Raw genomic sequence first — 19497 nt, 5'->3', positions numbered from 1 at the left:
TTCTGAATATGTAAAATCTGACTCATCAACTAGTGTAAGTGGCGAGGTACTGTTTACACTTCTTGAAGTTGTACTAAAATACAACCATTTTGAGTTCAATGGCAAGCATTTCCTTTAGGTCAGTGGCACTGCAATGGGCACGAAAATGGCCCCAAACTTCACGAGCACCTTTATGGCTTCACTTGAAATCCCATTCATTGAGGGACGCACCTTGAAACAATTTACAGACGATACTTAGCCGATATTTTTATGATATTGAACCACAATGAGGGAAGTCTTTTCCGCTTTATACAGGATCTTAACAAGTGCCACCTGTCAATTAGATTCACGCACAAAATTTCGAAAACTAGCATTAACTTCTTGGACGTCACTCTCACGGTCAACACAGACCGCTTGTCAACAAACCTTTACAAAAAGCCTACAGACCGTCAAATGTACCTACATTTCCACAGCAGGCACCCAAAGCATTGCAAAACGGGTATTCCATATTCTCAGGCCTACCGGTACCGAAGAATATGCACCGATATGCGGGAATTTGACAGACACGCAGAACACCTAAAGCATTCCTTATTGAAACAAAATTATCCGGAAGACATTATTGACGATGCCATACTACGTGCTCGCAACGTGAACAGGAATGATATAATTAAGGGACCAAACAGAGTATCTAAAACAACTTCCCAAACGAACCTTGTACTAACTTACTCCTCATCAGCGTCACGAATCAACAACAAACTTTCCCGCCATTTCAACATAATCAGGCAAAGCAAACGACTAACTTCTATTTTCGCGAAGCCACCTCACGTGGTGTACCGCAGGGATAAAAATCTGAAGGATAATCTTGTCAAAGCAAAAACAGACACCCCCAAAATTCAGTCAGGGTGCCATCCCTGCGGAAAAGCTCGATGCAAGGTATGTCCACAGATGGTCACAACACGTGAATCCAAAGCAAACTTCTCGGATTTCAAATTCTGCATAACTGAAAGACTTAATTGTGACTCCAGTAACGTAATCTTTATGCTACATTGCAACATCTGCAGACAAGAATATATCGGCCAAACAGACACGCCATTTTGGCTGCGGTTCAATAATAACCGGTACCACGCCACTTCCCTGCCGAAGCTACCTTCATCTAGACATCTGCGCCTACCAAACCACAGTTTTGAAAAAAAAATCAGCGTAACTCTTTTGCAGTCCGGTTTCTCCAACAGGCGCGAGCGCGAACAGCGTGAGGCATATTTTATTTTCAAACTTCGAACATTAGTAGCCGGCATCAACGAGGACACCGGAAGACTCTCCTGCCTCCGAGAAATAAGCCAGGAGGTAATTGGTGACAAAGATTGATAGCTGGAGACCATGCTTATTCTTTCTGACTGACTCGTACGTGTACACTGTCCTTTCTTCTTTTTTCTTCCTTTTTCCTTTCTTTCTTTTTTTTTTCACATGCACATACAAAGTGTTTATGTTCGCCTACCACTTGATGACCATTCAAGGGAAACGGACGAAGATGAAAGGTAAAGAGCCGACCGACCCATTAAGGGTCGGTCGGCTTTTCATTACACACGCCGTCATGGACCCCTCCCGCCACCGCGGCGACAATCTTGGGTGGCCCGACACATGTTGAGAACTGACCAGAACGGGATAAGAACCGGATGTGGATGTACACGGACATTTGGTTTTGTTCTCAGTGTTAACAGTTGTTCTTCCTCTTTTTTACTTTCTTTCTTTTCTTTCCTTTTTTTCTTTCTTTCTTTCTTTTTTTAGTTCTTTCTCACTCTCGCAAACATCTTTCAAGGCGAGAGGGGCGTGGCAGCAACGAAGTTTGGAAGTTCATGTCAGTATAACTCATCCCCTGATGAAGGGAGGACCCCTCCCGAAACTGTTGGGAAATAAATATATTTATCCTTGTTCACAACGCTCCCGTTGTGCCATATCTTATATATATATATATATATATATATATATATATATATATATATATATATATATATATATATATATATATATATATATATATATATATATATATATATAATCTGCACAGATTGCTCAATCGAATTTTTTTCGAAGGGGAGGGGGGGGGGGCAGAGAGCTGCATCGCAAAGCCCATAGGACAATTTCGTTTGCTCAAATATTCAGACACAATCGCACTAGGTTCGTTTTCTTTCGTCATGCGCTCTTTTATTTGCATGAATAAATGCCAAGAGAGTAAAGCGTACAAACTCGCAGATATACTTATCTGCCTGAGCAAGTAATGAAAAACTCATATAGAAGCAGTAGAGAAAACAGTGCCATTTAAAGGATACCACGATATGCTAAATATTGCACTCACTGCGATAAATAAATATAAATCTCCCCACACTTCCACACCACTATTGGTTCGAGAAAAACCGATGAGATTAACGCAGTAGGAAAGCATTTAGCTGCTAGTTACACTCTTCCGTGACCATGATCATGTGATACACTATGTGAAGCATGTGAAATAAACACTGTACCAGACCAAGCGAAACGTCTGTCAATCGTCATCAAAAGCACGAACATGTAACCAATAATTGTGAAAGGCTTCAGTACAGAGTCGGGTGTAACTCACTGCTAGACACCATGCAGGACCACGCGTTTGTTTTTGCTATTTACCCATTTGTACGGGATGCTAGGGCAGTAATTTCTTCTTGCTCCTGTCGCTTGCTGAAGCTAATACAGATTTGTACTGTAACCTTAAGGGAAATTGGGCAGCACGGTCTTTCAACTATTGTGTGAATGACCAGAAGTACACAGTTAGGATTGAATTGCGTTACTTAGCGAGCAGCCTACGCGTGTTCTCTGTTTTAATTTGGTTCTGCGCGCAGCAGCTTCACCCGGCCTACAGTGTTCACAGGCGCGCATTTGTGGTTGTTGTTATTGTTCACCTATTGGTGGTGGCGCATACCCACTATGGGTGATTGGTCAAGAATCAAGTGGTTTTAAAAATTACTGTACAAATTTGAAAAAATGAATGTATAACAGAAAGATTACCGATAGCCTGGGAAAGTGTAGTGCTTATGTAATGCATACAAATATTTACATAAACGAATTTATTCTTAGAATAGAGCAATAATTTTAATTTATACGTATATAGTTATGTGGACATAATAGAATAAAGGAACTGGTTAATTAGTCAACCTATTAGTTTCATCAATACAGTCCCGGACGGCCGCGCATACTGTCGCATTAGAGAAACTCCAACATTACAGACGCTCCAAAAGACAAAATGACAGGCACAGATAAGTCCATACCAATACCACGTAAAAGTATTTCTAAAAGGGTTTTTTGTAATGTGTTAAACCACCTGCAGGTCAAAAAGAAATGGTCTATTGTTTCCAGTTCATCACAGAACGCGCACAGTAGCAAAGGTGCCTGAGCAGACCTGTGTTCATAGAAATTTAGATTTTGTACCTGGCAACGCAGCCTAGTGATAGCTACTTCTTGTTTACGAGTGCGGCAAAAGTCTCCTCGCTAGGGATATAATTGCTTGCTTGCTTGATACTTTCTTTTGTGGCTCTCACCCGCTAAGGGGGATTGACCAAGAAGGCGGTGGTTAATTCAAGTCAGTGCCTTTAGGTTTTCTAGGCTGGGGGATTAGGAATACATTGTTTTGACTGTGAAATAATTCGGCACAATGTAAAAAAGGGCGAGGGAGAAGAAAAATAATAGAAGTTGTTTATTATCCGAGGTGTAATCATTATATGAAATTCTTCTGAAGGTTAAATCATTTCAGTGTAACAGCTAAATAATAAATGGTAGATTGGCTAGTAAAAATTGAGAGCTGATAAATAACTCAAGAAGGTAATCTTCTTGTGTTATATAGGAAATTGCAGAGAGCCCCGCAGGTGTTATTGTCGCGGTGTCCTAATGAAGAGGTCCTAAAAGACAAAATATTAGAAGTAGTAAGTGATATTCGTAATTTTTTATGCAAAATTAGAAGCAATTTTTTCTTTTATTTTTGAAACGGTGACATGTGAGAAAATGGTCGATAGGTTCAGGTTCATTATATCTTGAGCACAGAGGAGACGGCTCCAGACCAGACCTGTTTATGTAGAAACTAAGAGGTGGTACACGGAAACGTAATTTTGTTATTGAGACTTCCAATTTACGCGTGGGGCACCAATTATTATTCCATGCGAAGTTCAGGTGCGAGAAATCTGGATTCGGTATTGTAATTTTTGATGCGTCTTCAAAAACGAAAAGTTTTCTGAACCTCGCTGCTGTTACACAGGCTGTAGGAGGCATGATTGGCACAATCGGAAGATCAAGCGATGTTTGCGTGAGTGTGTCAGCCATCTCATTTATAAACATTCTACGATGGCCTGGCACCCATATCATTCACACTAGACCAATGTTTGCTGGGTTTAATGATTTCAAAATTTCTAGTACTGCTGATGCCAACGACGATGATAAAAATGAACACACGGAGTGCGAGTCAGTCACAATCACAGCTGTCGAATGAGTCGCAGGAAGCTTACGAAGAGCTAATACAACGGTCGTTAATTCTACTTCAAATATGGGTGTATAATCTGGGAGGCGTCATGAAAATAACCAAAATAATGAGAAAGAAAAAATATCCACACCTGCCTTTTCGCCACTCATAGATATCCGTTGCAATTACGATATTAGTACCTAATTGAGACAGGTGTTCTTCTAATAAGCCAAAAAAATATTTAGAGGGCAAGCGTTCAGGAATTATTGGGATGATATTGTCAAATTGTAATTGCACTTGACCGAATGGTTTGTCAGATGGTGTGATCTCGAATATATTAGCATTTTAAGCATCAAGAATTGTTTGAACAATTAGCGCTTGGGGTTTATATACGTGGGACCAATGCTCAGTGTAAAAGATACCGGGTTTGGCAAAGAACAGAAACTGTCGCCTTCTTGAACTGAACTCAGAAAATTTTAAATAGGTTTTAACTGTTAAAATACGGAATCTGCAAGAAAGTGGGTATCCAAGCTTCTTGATACAAAACATTGTTTGCTGTGAATTTTGTCGCACCTAAACAACTTCGAACAGCTTCCCGCTCTAGGAGAATCGAGGGGTTTATTTTGTATGCTGGTCCACCAGAGAATCCTACACATCCGAATCCAAGAATCCGACGAACGTACATGCAATAAATCATGATCAGCGTATCTCTGTGAACACCGGAACGGTGGCGGTCAAGCCTACCTATATTCCCAACAGCGCGTGTAGCCTTAATTTTAATATATTCAATGTGGTCACGCCAGCACAGTTTTGGTCGTACAATACACCCAGATATTTAATACAGTTAACTTGGGAAATTGTTTTTTGATGGTACTGAAGAGAAATGATAACTGGTACGTCCAAATGGAAAAATTATTAGAGCACAATTAGTTACGTTCAGAAACATACGAATTTTCTGTAACCAGGTTTCCAATGTTGCCAAATAAAATTTTAAAGTCGATTGTAGTAAATGAATTCCACAGTCAGATGCAAAAAACGCAATATCATCTGCATATACATATACTTTTACATTATAACTCAGTGGTATTGAACTCAACAAAATGTAAAATAGCACTGGCGATAAAACAGACCCTTGAGGAACACCTCTCGTTTGGCTATACTTCGGTGTGGAAACACCTCGTTGGGAGCAATAAAATTTTCTGTGTCTTAAAAATTCGTGAATCGAATTTTAATGTACTGCAGGAACGTTAGGTCTTTTAGGGCATTCGTAAGAATAGCATGTTCAACAGTCTCATATGGCTTGGTTAAATCAAGGGTTACTAGTGCCACATGTTGTCGTCTAATGCGAGCAAGCTTTACACGAGCCTCTAAATCAACGTGCGCCCACCATATAGAGTAACCTGGTCTAAATCCAATCTGGCACGCACAGAGTATTGCATTTTTTTAAGAACTTCATAATGCTAATGTAAAGTATTCTTTCTATTATCTTAACTACATGTAATGTTAAAGCAATTGGCCTGATGTTTTTTATCTGCATTCCTAGTCCCTCTCTGTTTTTTAAGAAGCGGTATTATTTTTGCGAGTCTCCAGGGAAGAGGTATCCAACTATTTTCAAGTGAATGGTTGACAACGTTAAAGAGATCGTCAGGAGAGAAGTCGAATAATATTTTTAACATTCCTGAAGTGACGTCATCTGGTCCAGGACCTGTGTTTGGCAGAATACGAACGACGTGCGCAAGTTCATCCCTACTTACTTCAATAAAATCATTTCCGAATGAAGGTTTTACAAACTAAATTTGAATTTGTGATGTAAATCTCTTCTCTAATCTTAATACAATTTCAGTTAATGTATCTTCCAACTCCTTTGGAGAGAAAATAACTGAGTCAATATTCACGGGTGCTGCAATAACTTTACGATTACTGAGAAATCTGAATAGACCTTTCTTGTTGCCGCTCTTGGAAATATAGCTATACTGTTTTCTTCATAATCGTCTTTCGCTAATGAAACTGTTCTCTTAAACATACCTTTGGCAAATAAGTAATTTCTCCAATTAGTAGGACATTAGTTAGTAAAGAGTTTTTTCCATGCAGCTTTGCGGCGTCTATAATCTCTAGCACAATCCAGTTTCCACTAGGCAGATAGGAATTTTCCTTTCGTTGAAGATATAGGGAACTTTGGTTCTTTAATTGTACGCTTAATATCGCACAAGGGCTCATAGCTTTCATATTTGATTCCACACTGGACAAGGAAGACAACGTTCACTGTAAAGTTTTTTAAATTTAGAGAAGTTTACAGCACTTTGCACCTGGCGATATACCTTCACTAAAAAAAATCTGAGTTCAAATAACAGGTAGCAGTGCTCACTACTTGTAGCAGTACCAATAACAGTCCAAGACAATATTGTCACATTTGAGCTAGCAAATATCAAATCTATGACGGACCTCGAATTACATCGAACGAATGTGGGAAATTTTGAATTCAAACAAATAGGGTTATTCTGATTAGTCCAGTCCCACAACCGTTTCCCAGATGAATCACTGAGGAATCCCCACGACACGTGAAGGGAATTGAAGTCTCCCGCAAAGAGTATACTGTTTCTGCAAAAACACACAGTCACATCAAGCGCTTTTTCATCTTGTATTCCAGCTGGAAAGTAGTTGTTGACTATACTAGTGGCGCACATCCGGAAAGTGAATTTTCGTAACCAATACTTCATAATCGCGTGATATTCGTTCGTAAACTAAGTGTGCTTTATGACAAATTTTGAACTAAAAAATAATATTCCTCCACCACGTGAGTCTCTGTCCAGTTGAGAGCACTGATAGTTTTTAGATAGAAATTTTGATCAGCAGACAGCCAAGTTTCTTGTAGCAATATGGCCTCTGGAGATTGTTGAGAAATGAAATATAAGTCGGTATTTGCAAAGAGAATTGAACGGCAGTTTTACTGAAGTACTTTAAGGCGGCCTATGATGATAAGGAAGCAGTAGCAACTGCTTGATCTAAAATACTGTCTTTGAAGAAGTGCGCTTCAGTCTTAGGTTCCTTTACACTGTGTTTTGTTTTTGGGTGAGAAGAATTAATAAATTTGCTAGTAGGTGATTTGGTCCGTTCAAAAAACAAGAATTCATATATATATATATATATATATATATATATATATATATATATATATATATACTACTTATGGATTCTAAATCAGATATAACTTCCTGCTCAGTTGTGTTAGATCAGGAAGGCCTTGTTTCATTATCAATAGAGGCATCTGGCTGGCTTATTGATTGAAGTATTAGCAGATTTAATACGCTTAGCTATTGGATCACATACGCTAGACACCTGTAAATCCATATTATTTTTGAGTGAGTCAGACAGATTGAGTAAAAAGTTTTCTAGTACTTTTTCGACGGCCTTTTCTACCTTAGCTGAAATGAACTGAGAAAGTGATGCATCCATAGCAAGATGTGGACGAGCTGCTATGCCGGCATAACCCTGATTCCTGCTTTGAATCCCTGCCATTGCTTCTCTACGAGAACATCTTCTCCTTTCAATGATTTCAGTCACTTGAAGTTCCTTTGATCTTGCAGGGCAGTTAGGATCATCTGCAGCGTGATTTGCCTTGCACAAACAGCATGTCTTATTGTCTTATTGGAACTCAGCAGTACTATTACCAGCCCTGTATATGGCCCCGCATATGCAGCATCGAGTGTCCAATCGACAACCTTTAATACTGTGTCCAAAGCGCCAGCATTTAGAACATTGCAACGAATGAGGAGCTAAATCTTCAACCTTATAGATAAGCGGCCATGCCTTGATCTCCGAAGGGCGATCCGTTCCAGCGAATGTGGCAATTGCGGCTTTAATGGGAATTTTCTGTTTGTTTTCCTGTTTGGTACAGCGGTAAACAGAAATAACACCTGCTGGGGAAAAGATGTCCAAGACTTCTGCTGGGCTTAGACTTGCATCTACCCCCCGAACCCATCTTTTGCAGCAAGCTAGATGAGGTGGGATGAAAGATCTCACCGGATGTGATGCAAAAGTAGTGCACTTCAGAAGGTCTTGAATACAAGCCTTGTCTGGTGAGTAGCATAGTTTGCCCTCACGTACAAACTGACGAGCCTCTGTTCTCAGTAGGGAGTGGGGAGTGATCGCACGAAGTTCCGTTTGGATTGTCTTGGCATTCTTCGTACGGTTGAACCTACCAGTGGTCGGCACCAAAGCGACAGGAACGCTACCGGTTCCATTGCGAAGAAACGTCTCCAAGGGCAGATCTTGAGAGCAAACAGAGGTTGACCAGAGGGTGGGCCTCTAGCCAGGAGAAGAAACAGACATGAAATAGGATGAAGTTACACTTAGCAATGCCCTTAAAACAGTTGCGGAACAAGAGGTAGATATAATGAAATAAAAGTAATCACCGGCTACTTGACCGCAACCCTGAAGATGGAAAAAGGAACATTGGGACCTGCGAAGCAGTCGTTCAATTCTCGTGGCCTACGCACTGACCAGCATTGTTCTACTTTGGAACAAGTTTGTCGTCTTTGTATAGTTTAGTGTTATTAGCGCTCGCAGCTCGAAAAGAACGTGGTCAAGCTTCGTTGTTTTTTTCTTCTGTCAATCTTTAGATATATGCCAATCTTTAGCGTGTATGCGTGTGTCGGGGAGAGGCGCAAGGAACGTCATCTTCTTGAAAGTGGCGGGAGCATGCTATAGTTTCCCTGGTTTAAGCAACGTCACATATTTACGGTTGGTATTTGATAGTTTTGGAAAAGTGTCGTTCACGTACCGACCTCCATTAATATATAATCCAAAATTTACCTGTGAATCTGCATAGATATCCCTTTATGGGTTGTATAATTACGTCTTCCTTATAAAGGCACTCAACGTGGCTTCAAAACGACGATGAAGCTACGTGAACGCTCCTCAATGATTCACTGAACACAGAATATGCACAAGGGGGCGAATGTTCGTGGTACGCTTTGCTGTGTGGTACTACGTTCTCGTGGTTTTGGTCGTTAAGGATCGGGTAGCTTGATATATTTTGAGTCCATTTCTATCTGTTATGTTGTGTTAGTTTACTTTCAGGGATCACCAAGGAATCGCAGCAATGTCCAGAAGTTCTCCAGGGCAAGGGAGTTCGGCATGAACAGCATCTCTTCGATCAGATGAGATTCCCTTCGATCTCATTCTACGCAACGGCGTTAGCAGCATTCCCGTTGCACTGGTGCTCTTGGGTAATGGATCAATGCGGTGTAACAACCCTAAAGCAATTCACGAGCAGCTTCGGGCGATAACCTCTGAGTACGAAAGCATCACTGAGGTACGACAGTTTGGCAGCGGACGTATCGTGTGTCGATCACCAGACAGAGATTGGGTAGCGCATCTTCTGAAATGCTCAACATTTGCCTCTATCCCGGCGAGTGAATACATCCCATCCCATCTTGCATGTAACAAAGGCGTTGTGCATGGAGTTGACTCACAACTAAGCCCATCTGAAACGCCTGTCAAACTCTCCTTGGCAGGGGTAATAGCTATCAGTGCAGTCGAGTAGTAGACAAGGTGAAGGTAGCCACCGAGTCAGTCATCACAACTTTTGTCGGACATCGTGCCCATCGAAAATAAAAGCCTGGCCACTAATCTTCATGGTGGAACCATTAGCATCGCATCCTCTGCACTGTAAAAATTGGTGGCAGTTTGGCCATAGCGCTGGTGGGTGTAAATCTGGAATACGGTGCTGCATTTGTGGTGAGGGTCACTCACACGCTGGTTGCAAGGTTCAAACTGAGAAGTGCTGTCTTTGTGAGGGTGCTCATAAAGCAGATTATTCTAGTTGTCCAGCTCTCTTTCAAGAGAAGCAACTGTTGGAAGTAATAGACAGGCGACGATGCTCAAGGAGAGAAGCAATGACAGTGATCAAGTAAAGTACCCAAGGGTATGCTGGGATCGCCAATCGACAAAATGCAATGGCATATGCTAGCTTTGCTCAAACAATTGAGGCAGCAGTAGAAAAGGCAGTATCAAAAGCAATGAACAGGTTATTTACCAGCCTCTCAAAATTTCCGTATGAGATAATGAGTGCTCAATTAACTCAGCTCATGAATAACTCAGCAGCTTCGCCTCAGACAAGCTCTACACTGACATCTCAGCAGAAGGCAGGATACAGCACTACAGACGATAGGGTGCTCCTAGAAGACACTCGGGTGGTTAATAAGCCTACAGAGACAGAAGGTCACCTCCCTACTATAGATCTGAGTGTAAACACTGATGTTGAAATTGATTCGCGTACCCAGAAACGTAGCCGATCTTCCTTAAACCCTTCTTCCGTGTCGTCACAGACAAAAGCGAGAAAGGCTCCGTCTAGCAAGGTCGTAAAGGCCAGCATACTAAAGAAGGCTGTTTGGAATGTTGGTATATTCCACCATTGGGCCGTTAAGAGTCTTACAGTGGAATCGTTATTTTATTTCTGCAGCTTCCGCAGATTTATCTTGTCTCATTGTGGAAAAAAATCGGATATATTATTGCTGCGAGAAACTTGGTCAGTTCCAGATCATTGTTTTGATTTAAAAATAATAGATCATTTCGTTTAGTTCGATTGTCAATAGGGTGTGGTTTACTTACTGTACTCTCTACCAGACTTTGCCACAAAGCAAAAATTATGCTTCAGCTTCTGTCGCCGGTGTACGAGCTTTTAGTAATTTCTTTGAGGCTTCCTTCATCTAGAACATTTCACATAGCAAATATATATTATCCGTCAGAGGTTCATGGCACAAACTCTTTGGATAGTGTAATACCAATTAGCGGTAATAATATCCTATTGGCGGGAGACTTCAACTCCCACCACATAACTCGGGGCTCAAGGACAGACTCGTGCAGTACTCGATTATGGGACTCGTCTCAGTGTACTAGTCTCACTTGTCATAACTCAGGTATCACCACTATTATCAGAGAGACGTTATGCTCATCTGTAGACTTATCTTTTTCGGGATCAGATCTTGGCATTTCATCCTGGTCAACTGTTGACACTGCAACTAATAGGGATCACATTCTAGATACATTTGATATTGTGTGCCCACTAATATCTGTTTCTACTAGAAAAATTACGTGCATAAATTACAGTATTTTTAAAGGGAGCTTGCGAGGCTTCATGGAGTCTCTGTCTGAAGCAACGGTAGAGCAAAAAGCATTGAGCATTTGTTCAGTAATACAGGAACCGCGTAGCAAAGCAGAATTTGAGGTTCAATCAGTTGAACGAAAACCTGTGTCGCGATGGTAGAATGATAGCTGTACTCGGGATTTCAGGAGTAGAGAAGCTGCCTGGAAGAAGCTATTAGACAATCAGTGTCCGAAAAATGAGCTTGTCAGGTTATAAATTTATTGCAGGTACTTTTAAGCGTACGGTGGCTAAAGCAAAGGCAGAGTATGATAAAAAACATTTTGAATTTCTTGCGAAATCAAATAACAAAAGAGCTCTATTTGGAAATCTGAGACATAAGAAGCTAATTTCTCAAACAGTAAATCCTGAGTCTATAGTTTTATTGCCTCAAAAATTGGAGCAATCAATGGAAGGCATAGCGCAAGGTTTCGAAAAGCGATTCCCGACTAATGTTTATCCCCCTCCAGTAATATTAAGATAAAATAACAGTTTCACCGAAATATCAATAGAGAAAGTGGCAGAGGTTATGAGAAAACTTTCGATGGTGGCTCCAGGCCCGAATGAATACACTTCGGCAAAGCTGGAAATTTTATTCAATGTGTCACGGGAGGATGTACCTAATAAAAAAACTTATTCGATAAGAAATGCTTGAATTCCATCTGGATGAAAAATTGCGATAATTAGGCCTATTCTAAAAAAATAGGTGAAGGTTACGTTTTAGACTGTATCAGGCCAATTGCACTAACCTCCAATTTTGTTAAAGTAATATAGAGAGTAGTACATGTTCGCATAAGGAATTTTGTCTATAGAGAAAGGGTTCTTCGACGATGTCAAATCGGATTCAGACAAGAATGTTTCATATGGCAAGGGTATATTGACTTAGAGAGTCGCGTACATCTGGTGCGGCGTCAAGGGCAGTTCGCAGCTTTAGTTACCCTGGACATAACAAAAGCTCATGATAGCGTCGAGCACAGTCGAACACTAGTCAGTCGTCAGAGAGAAATCTATTGGCCGGATTAATTAGAAGCGTGGATAACGAGATATTCAGGAAATAGCACAATTTACTGTGCGCAAGATTGTGTTTCGTCAAGAACGTATAAATAAGAAAAGAGTGCCGCCGGGCGCTGTTCTGTCTTCAGTACTATTCAATATTTTAATAAGGTCGATCCCATGCAATGATAATGTTCAGACGTACGTATATGCTGACGATATCGCGTTCTTTTCGTCAGCTCATGACATTCACGCTTTCCATGAAAACCTCCAAATGTTCGTATCTGAAACAGTGTACTGGCTCGACGATATTCCTCTATCTTTGAACGTGAACAAGCCTGTATTATTAGTATTTTCGATAAGAGACCCAGTATACATATCTCTGTCATACAAAGCTGATACCATTTCGCAAGTGCAAATTATCAAACATCTAGGAGTGATTTACCACAGCTCTCTACTGTGGCGAAACCACATTGATTAGATTGCGGCAAAAGGTGTTTGGTCAGTCGGCTTATTACGGAGGATTAGCAACAGGCGATCAGGAATGCGCAGAGCCACGTTATTATCAATATATCGCATGTATGTGAGGCAGATTTTAAAATTTCGAGGTTACGATGCTCTCAAAGCCGTTTCGCTTGCTTAACTTTTACCGAATTCGGTGTTAGGTGGTGTAAGTGCATGACAAAGGTATACGACTGGTGCAAGCAAGATAATCATGACATCCGTGTCATGTAGAAACATGACAAAATGCCACGCTCATGATGTGCTAGCGGCCATTTGCTAGCTTCACGTATACCAATTTTCGTATTACGTGAAGTGAATGAATAACTAAAGTGCATGACTGGTGCAAACATGATAATCATGACATGCGTGTCATGTATTAACATGATCACAAGCTACGCTCATAGCGTGCTCGCCGCCTTTTTGGTAGCTCCACATCTACTAAATTTCGTATTGCGTGATGTGGATTGACGACGAAGGTAAATGACAAGTCCAAAGTTGATAATCATGACATTCTTGTCATGTAAAACATGACTACATGCAACTCTCATAGCAAGGACGTGGCCGTTTCGTTAGCTCCACATATACAAAATTTGGTAACATGTGACTAGAATAGAAAACGAAACGAAATTACGCATCCAAACATGATAAACATGACATGGAAGGTATGTAAGTTACACTTTGCATCCGCCTGGTAACGTGGTGCATATTTTGAAGCGACATATCAACCTATCTCATTTGTGCTTCGCCCATCGTTGATTATCACTTTACGTAAGATCTGCCAACGTTTTTCTTAACTGCGATACATTTCTTCGTGAACTTCTGCGACTTTGAGCGTATCTCTCAATCTAGCCACCTAGGACTTTAACTCTCCTGACCGTATCAATGGTGCTATCAATATCAATATCGGTATGGCATAAAAGGGCTGTATAACGAACATAATTGTGTAGTCGAAACACTACAATCATGACATGAATGTCAAGAAAATTAAATTTTACCTTTCATGGAGTTGCTGCTTTTGTGGTGGTTTCGTTCGCATGACATTTCAAAAGTAGTGTGGTTTAATATAACTGCATTGGAAACATAAGTGACAGACCCTAACGTAGAAATAATGACATGCATGTCTTAACTTTCATTTTATGACAAGTCATGGCTACAAGTCACGCTCATGGCGCGCTCGCGGTCGTTTCACTAGCTTCAAATGTACCTAATTTAGTATTACGGACGTGAATGAATGTCGGAGGTAAACGACACGTCCAAGCATGATAATTTTGGTACGTGTGTCATGTAATCATAAATACATGCTACGCTCATAGAGCGCTCATAGACGTTTCACTAGCTCCACATCTACGAAGTTTGGTATTACATAATGTGAATAAACGACGAAAGTAAATGACACGTACAAAGATGGTAATCTTGATAGGCATGTTATGTAAAACATCACTACATGCTACGCTCATAACGCGCTCGCAGCCATTTCGCTAACTACACATATCACATCACATGACACTTTGGTATCACTTGACATTGGTATCACTTGAACTTTGGCATCACTTGACGTTAATAGACAGCAAAGAAAAATTACACATTCTGACATGATATTTATGACCTGGAAGTAATGTACGACCTAATTTACATACGCCTCACAACATTCTGCTGACTCTAAAGTGGCGTATCTACCTTCCTCATTCGTGCTTCGCATATGAACGATTCCCACAGTACGTGGGATCTGCCAATTTATAACGCTGTAATAACAACAGTGTTTTTCAAACACTTTTTTAAATGGGAAGCAATTTTTAGCTAACTTCGACGACTTCTAGCGTATCTATCTATTTATTTATCTATCTATTTATCTATCTATCTATCTATCTAATTATCTATCTATCTATCTATCTATCTATCTATCTATCTATCTATATAGCCGCCTACAACTTTCAGCTCTTTTTGCTGTTTCGATGATGGTATCGAAGCCAAACTTGGTATAACATAACATGACTGAATGAAGAATATATTTTACTAGTCATAACATGAAAATATAGATATGTATGTCATCATAGTCATGATTTATATTTCATGGTCCTTCAGCTCTTGCTGCGGTTTCATTCACATGGCATGTTGCAAAACTGGTATGGTATGGCATGATTGCATGGCGAACACAAGCGACAGACCATAACATGAAAATCATGGCGTGCGTGTCATGTAACACCATGACTGCATGCCAGGCTCATGATGTGCTCATGGCGGTTTCGCTAGCGTCACATATATTAAATTTGGTATTACAGTAGGTGAATAGATGAAGAACGCATGTGACTCGTGTAAACATGATAATATCGAGATGCGTGTATTGTAACAACATTACTACAGGCCACGCTCATGATGAGCTGGTGGCCGTTTTGCTAGCTTTATTCATACCACATTTGGTATTACAGGACATGCACGAATGATGAAGTTATGAGACTGGTGCAAACATGATAAACATGATATGCGTGTCATGTAACAACATGACTACATGCTACGTTCATGATGCGGCCATGGCCGTTTCGCTAGCTTCACAAATGCGAACTTTGGTATTACGTGACGTCAATAGATTACGAAGGTATGTGACTGGTGCAAACATGATAATCATGAGAAGCATGTCATCTAGGAACATCACTACATATTACAGTCAAGGCACAAATACATTTCGACGTGACGTGGTGCACGTCACGTCAAAATGTATTAAAATAAAAACGTTGTCTTAAGTGGTGATTTTAATATACACATTATTGATCCTGATAGGGCGCCGTGCTTAGAATATATGAACTGTTTATACTATATACGTCGCATAATTCAGCACCAACTAGAAACGATTTACTATGTTCGAATACGCTAATAGATCATATCATCTCCAACATTTCCACTGAACACGTTGCAGGTGTAATAGACCATACTATTACAGATCATAATCCCGTATTTTTCATTCTGGGCTCCGAAAATACCAAAGCCCGTAACATCTTTACGAAACGCAGATTCGATGCGGACAAGTTTGTGCAAATAATTAGCACAGTAGACTGGACATCGGCGACTAATCTAGACTGCGCAGAAAAGGCTTTTGAGTCTTTCTCAGAAGTAATAGCTTCAGGTATAGAAGCATGCACCACTTCCACTACTGTAACGAAGTGGTATTGTTCGCCTAGAAATCCATGGATAAACAACTAGTTGTTGAATTCCGTTAATAAAGAGAATAACCTTCATAAGAAAATAAAGTTGCAGCCTTATAACCTCGCTATAAAATCCCACTTCCACAAATACTCAGCAACATTATCTTTCTTACTTAGGCGTGCTAAGCGCAATTACTACCGGAATCTCATTAAAAAAACACAGGTTACACGAGACGCAGCTGGCAAATCACTAAGGAACTTTTGAATACGAAGAACTGCTCAGACCCCACAATAAAAAATAAGCGAGGCGACGAAATGTATACTGACCCTGTAAGAGTGGCCGCCACGTTCAGTGAGCATTTCTGCGCATCTGCGGATACGCAGCAATCACCAGGTCATTTACGCGATATAGCACGGTGTACTCATTCTTTTTATATTCATTCGACATCTGCAGAAGAAGTCCTTCAGGTCATCACATCACTAAAGACCACTAGTGCTGGTTTAGATCATATTGATCCCTTTAAGGTAAAACTAGTTTCAAACTTAATATCACCACCTTTGGCAGTAATTATTAACAAGCTGTTTTCAGCGGGTGTGTTTCCGAGCTGCCTTAAGGCTGGTAAAATAGTTCCAGTTTTTAAGAAGGGTGATAAGACTTTTGTACATAATTATAGGCCAATCTGTATCCTGCCTTTCTTCGGTAAGGTAATTGAAAAGTTATTTCACATTAGATTAATGCGTTATCTGGAAAAAATAATCTTTTATCTCCACAACAATTCGAATTTCGTCAAAGACATTCAGCTGAGCTGGCATTAATTACCCTAATGGAGAAAACAAACAAGCCATAAATAGAGGGTTACTTGTGGGATCTGTGTTTATCGATTTAACGAAGGCTTCTGACACTAAAAATTATCACGTACTACTTGCTTAACTCGAATCATTTGGTATGTCTGGTCTGCCACTAAATTTTATTAAGAACTACCTCAGTAACCGGTTTCAAATGGTTCATGTTAATGGCCATTTTTCAACGCCCAAGTTAATTAACCTTGGTGTTCCACAGGGATCAGTTTCAGGCCCACTTTCATTTTTGATGTTAATAATGACCTACCTACCATTCTTACAAGGACGAAGTGCATACTTTACGCTGACGACACAACCATCTTTCAGTCATCTAAACCAGTTTCTTCACTCAAGTCTGATCTCAACACAGATTTACATAACATAACTTTATGGTGCCAGGCCAATTATCTTCAGATCAATGCTACTAAAACCGTGTTTATGTTGTCCCAATCGCCATGCATTTTACTTGACATACAACCTTCCCTTCACATTGGTAATACCATCATAAACATTTCCAGTGAATCGAGGTTTCTTGGCGTCATCTTAGATAGCGAACTAAAATGTCATAAACATGTAGTATCACTCGTGAAAAAGATTGCATTTGGTATTCACGTTATCATCAAGACACGAACTTATTTTCTGCCTCACAGTATACGTACTTTGTATTTTGCTTATATTTATAGCCATATTTCGTATTGTGTATCATATCGGGCCAACACATATTTCAAGCACATCAAACGCTTGCAGCGACTTCAGAATCAAGTAGTTAGGTTAATGACTTTCAGCCCATTTTGCTTCTCCTGTAGCTCGTTGTTTCCTCAGCCTAATACACTCCCAATTAGACAATTATTTTGTCATAGAATGTCCATTGTCACCTTTAGACTCATCACGCATGACATTTTTATCGCATGTATTGAGCATCGTCACTTAACTAATAGAAACATCACCCGGTTTTCCCAGTGCAATAATCTTCTTTTGCCGGCCGTGAGGACCAACTACGGCAAGTTCTCAACCTTATTTACTAGCATAGCCATTTGGAATTCATTGCCTTTCGAATTCAAATCATCGCACAACATTCATATTTTCACTTCGCGCAGCAAGAAATATTACGTTCAGGAATTATTCATTTCATCTGATTTGCGTAACTAACTGTTGATAGCTCTCTACAATTCTGTGCTATTTTACTACTTCAATTTTCTTTTGTATAATTGTTAACACTGATAATGAAACGTGTTGTATTTGTCACGTAGAGTTGTTCATTATTATTGTTTTTTGTCTTCACTTGCTTTTGACTATTTCCAAGTTATTTTTCAATAGTGAGTATTACCATTACGTAGTGTATTGATCGTATTTTTATTGGTAATCAAACTTATTCATTATTACTCAAATGTCCGTATACTATTGCTGTATTTTTTATAATTACCCCATCCAGGCGGAAATGTTGTAGGCCCGTGTGCTCAGATTTGGGCGCACGTTAAAGAACCCCAGGTGGTCGAAATTTCCGGAGCCCTCCACTACGGCGTCTCTCATAATCATATGGTGGTTTTGGGACGTCAAACCCCACAAATCAATCAATCAATCAATAATTACCCCATCTATGTAGCCATACAAGGTCCCCCTGTCAGTTTCTCTGAAACTCTTGGACCTCCTGCTGTAAAACGCTAACCTTGTACTTCAACTGAACTATTTAATAAACTTGACTTGACTCTACTTGATTTGACATGCTCACCGGCGTTTCCGCGCTATGCGCCGGTCCTACCATATACTCACAGGCGCGCTGCCGCACTGCGTCACTTTGAAGCATGCGCGTTCCAGCTCGTCTGGCGTCCCTCCGTCATGAAAAAGGGAGGCGCAGTGTTATCTGCGTAACGCATCGGCGCGAAATGCAGCATGTCGCATTTTGCAGTGGTTGCCATCGGGCCACGCCGACGGACGCTGGTCACGCCCGTCGCGCCTGACGTCAGTCTATAGATTGCTCGCGTTCTGCTAGCGTAGCGTCGCTGTGGCCAGCGTGCGCGCGCGTCAACGCTACATTGTAGTTTATCGGGCCCTTCATGATGCACTAACAGCCACTTTGCTAGCTCCACATATACTTTACTGGTGCTAACATGATAATTCTAACACGCGTTTCATGGAAGAACATGACAACATACCACGCTCATAGAGTACTCACGACCGTTTCGCTAGCTCCACGTATACTAAATTAGTATATTGTGACGTGAATAGATGACGAAGGTAAACGACACATCCAAACATGATAATCATTACACGGAAGTCTTGTACGGCATCATTTACTTCCACCCCGTAACATTCCCTATAAAAAAAAACAGCGTTTCCTGTATCCCCAAGCGCGTTTCAGCGCAATGGGTGACACTGGAAACGCTGTACAGTGTGTCCCAGTGTACAACAGCACGCCGCGAGGCACT

This window comes from Rhipicephalus microplus, unplaced genomic scaffold (genome assembly GCF_043290135.1).
Source record: "Rhipicephalus microplus isolate Deutch F79 unplaced genomic scaffold, USDA_Rmic scaffold_28, whole genome shotgun sequence".
Taxonomy (NCBI): domain Eukaryota; kingdom Metazoa; phylum Arthropoda; class Arachnida; order Ixodida; family Ixodidae; genus Rhipicephalus; species Rhipicephalus microplus.
This window is presented reverse-complemented; position numbering follows the sequence as displayed.